The 5,492-nt window shown below is 37.1% G+C and overlaps 1 protein-coding gene across 1 annotated transcript in view; it reads right to left on the bottom strand.

Moving 5' to 3' along the window:
• The window catches only part of LOC108297588 (chromosome-associated kinesin KIF4A-like), a gene marked incomplete at its 5' end in the record, with an annotated part of 81,727 nt that overhangs the window by 22,987 nt on the left and 53,248 nt on the right, over positions 1–5,492 (bottom strand). The gene's annotated exons all lie outside the window — the stretch shown is intronic.

The following is a 5,492-nucleotide window of genomic DNA, read 5'->3' as shown; positions in this document are numbered from 1 at the left end:
TTGACCAGGATGGTCTCGATCTCTTGACCTCGTGATCCACCCGCCTCGGCCTCCCAAAGTGCTGGGATTACAGGCTTGAGCCACCGCGCCCGGCCTAAATTTTGTATTTTTAGTAGAGATGGGGTTTCACCAATGTTGGCCAGGCTGGTCTTGAACTGCTGACCTCACGTAATCTGCCCACCTTGGTCTCCCAAAGTGCTGGGGTTATAGGTGTGAGCCACCGTGCTCAGCCAAAATTGACTTTTTAAAACAGTAATTATCCCTGAGAAATATTCTCAGGGATAATTACTGTTAACATCCCTCTCCCCAAAAAGCAAAAATAAGCAAGAAACATAAATCTCTCCAGCCACAGATGGCTTTCCTGGTAAATTCTATCAAATTTTAGAGAAAGAAACAATATTAATTCTACTCAAAATCTTCCAGACATTTGAAGAGAAACTACTACTTCTCAGCTCATTCTGAGGCCAGCATTACCTTGATACCAAAACCAGACCAAAGTATTATAAAAAACTACGGACCAATATCCATCATGAACATAGATTAAAAATTTTAAACAAAATTTTTATTTTATGTATTACTGAATTTAACAATACATAAAAAGGATGTTAGATCACAATTAAATGGAGTTTATCCAAGAAATGCAAGGTTGGAATGGAATATTACACAGCCATTAAAAAGAACAAAGTCACATCCTTTGTGGTAACATGAATGCAGCTGGAGGCTGTCATCCTAAGAGAATTAATGTAGGAACAGAAAATCAAATACCACATGTTCTCACTTCTAAGTGGGAGCTAAACATTGAATACACGTGGACAGAAAGAAGGGAACAATAGACACTTGGGCCTACTTGAGGGTGGAGGGTGGGAGGAAGGTGAGGATTGAGAAACTACCTGTTGGGTATTATACTGATTATCTGGGTGACAAAATTATCTGTATATGAAACCCCTGCAACATGCAATTTACCCATGTAACAAACCTTCTCATGTAACCCTTGAATCTAAAATTTGGAAAGAAAGAAACAGAAATGCAAGAACTGTCCATATTTGAACATCAATCAAAATAATTCAACAAATCAACTAACTAGAGACAAAAAGCATTTAAAAAACTTTAACTACAGTTAACATACTTAATTAATGGTGAAAGACTGAATGCTTTCCCCCTAAGATCAGGAAGAACAGAAGGATGTCTACTCTCACCACTCCTATTCATCATCATCCTGAAGGTTCTCACCAACGCAATAGGGCAAGTAAGAGAAATGACAGACACAGAGATTAGAAAGGAAGGAATAAAATTGTATTTACAGACAGCATGATAGTCTACATAGAAAATCCTAAAAAAACTATAAAAAAGCTAGAATAATAAAGGTATGAGATAAGTTAATATACAAAAATAAATTGTATTTCTATATACCAGCATAAACAACTAACTGGATAAACAATTTGGCAGTTTCTTATAAAGTTAAGCATATTCTTTTCATATGAACCAGTAGTCCCTCTCTTAGGTATTTACCCAAGTGAAATAATTAGTTTACATAGAAATGTGTATGTGTTTTTAACAGCAGCTTTATTTATAATTGCCAAAACCTGATGGAAAAAAAAACCTAAGATATCCTTCAACAGGTGAATGGATAAACAAACTGTGGTACGTTCATACAATGAAATACTACTCAGCAACAACATTAACAACAACAAAAACACGCAAACTACAGATATACACAACAACACAAATGAATCTCAAATACATTATGCTAAGTGAAGGAAGTCACACTTCCTTCTGTTTCTATTTCTATGACCCTGATGGAAAGGGAAAATAATCATGACAGAGTACAGAGTAGTGTTTGCCAAGGGCCAGGGGTGTGGGAGGAATTGTCTACAGAGAGGTATAGGGGAATTTCTGTGAATAAGAGAACTATTCTGTAACTTGATTGTTGTAGTGGTCACACAACTGTATATGTTGTCAAAACACAGAGAACTGTACAATAAAATGGTAAATTTTATTGTATGTCAGTTATGACTTGATAGAATAAATTAGGGAAAAATCAATGTCATTTGCCATATAACAGAATAAAAACTGACCAATCAACCATCAGATTATCTCAATAGAAAAAGAAAAAAAAAGCTCCTGAAAAAACCTAACATCAATTTGTAATAAAAACTTTTGCAATCTAAAAAAAGGAACTTCTTCAACCTGATAAAAGACATATACCAAAAAATCTATAGCTATTATCATACTTTACGGTGAAAAACTGAACACTTTCTGCCCAAGATTGGGAACAAAGCAAGGCTGTAGCCTCTCACCATTGTACTGGAGGTTCTAGCAAGTGCAATAAGGCAAGACAAAGGTTAAAAAAATAAAAAAGCACTAAACAGAAAAGAAACAAAATTGTTCATATTTGCAGATGACACATGATTGCCTAGGTAGAAATTCCTGAGAACTGTAAAAAAAGCTTTGAGAACCAAAAAGAATATCTAAACAGTTGGAAATGGAAATAAAAATGCCATTTCCAAGATCATGAAAATATGAAATACTCAGAGATATGTTTGACAAAAGATGTACAACACTTGTACACTAAAAACCAAAATGCTGCTGAGAGAAATTAAAAACCTAAAGAGATGTATAGCATCCATGTATCTAAATATTCTTAACATGTTAATTCTCCTCAAATAGATTTATAAATTCTATGCAATCATAATCTAACTCCCAGCAAGCTGCTTTGTAGAAACTGACAAGATAATTCTAAAATTTATATGGAAATGCAAAGGACCCAGTTTTCCCAAAATAATTTTGACAAAGAACAACAATTTTGGAGGACTTACACTACCCATTTCAGGATTTCTTAAAAAGTAACTGTATTCAAGACTTTTTGGTATTGGCATAAAAATAGACATATAGATCAATGAAACAGAATCTGAAACAGATGTATGGATATTTGATTTTGACAAAGGTGTCCAGTCAAAATGAATCACAGACTTAAATGTAAAGCTTAAAAATATACAACTTCTAAAAGAAAACTTAGGAGGAGATCTTAGTGAGCACTTTTTTTTTTTTTTTTTGGAGATGGAGTCTCACTCTATCACCCCAGGCTGGAGTGCAGTGGCACAATCTTGGCTCACTGCAACCTCTGCCTCCAAGGTTCAAGTGATCCTTCCACCTCAGCCTCCTGAGTAGTTGGGACTACAGGCTCATACCACTGTGCCCAGCTAATTTTTGTATTTTTAGTAGAGACGGGGTTTTGCCATGTTGGCCAGGCTGGTCTCAAACTCCTGACCTCAGGTAATTCATCCACCTTGGCCTCCCAGAGTACTGGGATTACAGGTGTGAGCCACTGCGCCTGGCCAAATATTTCTATTTAAAAATTTTTTTTGAGACAGGATCTTGCTCTGTCACCCAGGGTGGATTGCAGTGGTGCAATCATGGCTCACTGCAGCCTTGACCTCCCAGGCTCAAGTGATCTTCCCACCTCAGTCTCCCTGGTAGCTGGGACTACAGGTGGGTGCTACCATGTCTGGTTAATTTTTTAAAAATTTTGTTTTGTAGAGACAGAATCTCACTTTGTTGCCCGGGCTGGTCTTAAACTCCTGGCCTCAAGCAATCCTCCTGCCTCAGCCTCCCAAAGTGCTGGGATTATAGGTGTGAGCCACTACACCCAGCCAAGATTTCTTAAATAAGATACGGAAACTGTTTAAGTATAAAAGAAAAAATATCAATAAATTGGATGGCATTAACATAATAGAGGTTTGCTCTTCAAAAGACATTGTTACAAATTGAAAAGGGCAAGCCACAGCCAGGGAGAAAATATTTGTAAAACATAGAAGTCCTCTGTTAAATATATCTAGAATATATTAAGAATTTTAATTTGGCTGGGCACAATGGGAGGCAGAGGCAGGTAGATCACGAGGTCAGGAGATCGAGACCATCCTGGCCAACATGGTGAAACCCCATCCCTACTAAAAAAAAAGTACAAAAATTAGCTGAGTGTGGTGGCAAGTGTCTGTAATCACAGCTACTTGGGAGGCTGAGGCACGAGAATTGCTTGAACCCAGGAGGCGGAGGTTGCAGTGAGCTGAGATAGCACCACTGCACTCCAGCCTGGGTGACAGAGTGAGACTCTATCTCAAAAGAAAAAAAAAGGGGGAAAAAAAAAAAAGAATTTTAATTCAATAATAAGAAAAAGATAACCCAATTTAAAAATGGGGACAGATTTGGATAGATATTTCACAAAAGAAAACATACATATGGCAAATAAGCACATGAAAGGATGTTCAATATCATTAGTCATTACAGAAATGAAAATTAGAACCACAGTGAGGTTCTACTACCCACCCACACAGAATAGCTAAAATTCAAAAGACTGACCATACTAAGTATTGGCAAGAATGTGCAGCAACTAGAACCCTTATACATTGCTAGTAGGAATATAAAATGGTACAACTGCTTTGGAAAACAGTTTGGCAGTCACTGAAAAGTTAAAACATACACCAATCATACAAGAAAGCCATTTTACTCCTAGCTATCTACTAAAAAAAAAATTTAAAAAAATCCACACAGACTTGTACACAAATGTTCAGTGCAATATGTAATAGCCAAAGACTAGAAACCACTCAACTGTGCATCAACAGGTGAATATAAAAACAAATTATGGTCTAGCCATACAATGAATGGGATGCTACTCAGCAATAAAAAGGAAAAGAAGTTGTATATGATTTATGCAACCACATGGATGAATCTCAAAATAATTGTGCTGAATAAAAGTCAGAAAAAAAAATACATACTGTATGATTCCAGATGAAAACAAATCCATAGTGACAGAAAGAAGATTAATGGTTGCCTGGAACCATTGTGGGGATATAAAAGAAATATATATGAAATGGGGAGTAGAGGGTTAGACCAGAAAGGAGAAGGAGGGATTACAGAAGAACACAAAGAAACTTTAGGCAATGAAGCACAATGTCATTATCTTGATTGTGGTGATGATTTCATGGGTGTATACATGTGTCCAAACTCATCAAATTATACACTTTATTTTTTCTTTTTGAGACAGAGTTTCACTCTGTCACGCCCAGCTTGGAGTACAATGGTGGGATCTTGGCTCACTGCAACATCCGCCTCCCGGATTCAAACAATTCTCCCTTAGCCTCCCAAGTAGCTGGGATTACAGGTGCCTGTCACCACGCCCAGCTAATTTTTGTGTTTTTAGTAGAGACAAGGTTTCACCATGTTGGCCAGGCTGGTCTCAAACTCCTGACCTCCAGTGATCCGCTCACCTTAGCCTCCCGACCTGCTGGGATTATAGGTGTGAGCCACTGTGCCTGGCCAAATTGTACACTTTAAATATATACAATTTATAACATGTCAATTCTACTTCAATGAAGCTGTTTAAAAAAGTAACTGAACCTCAACAGGGGCAAGGATAGAAAGAGTTCTATACTCCTGGTCTTTAACCAAGGCTTTCAAGTAGAACTTCAGATTTTGCAGTGTTTACTTCTAAACAA

The sequence above is a fragment of the Cebus imitator genome, unplaced genomic scaffold (genome assembly GCF_001604975.1).
Source record: "Cebus imitator isolate Cc_AM_T3 unplaced genomic scaffold, Cebus_imitator-1.0 Scaffold818, whole genome shotgun sequence".
NCBI classification, from domain to species: Eukaryota; Metazoa; Chordata; class Mammalia; order Primates; family Cebidae; genus Cebus; species Cebus imitator.
This window is presented reverse-complemented; position numbering and strand designations above follow the sequence as displayed.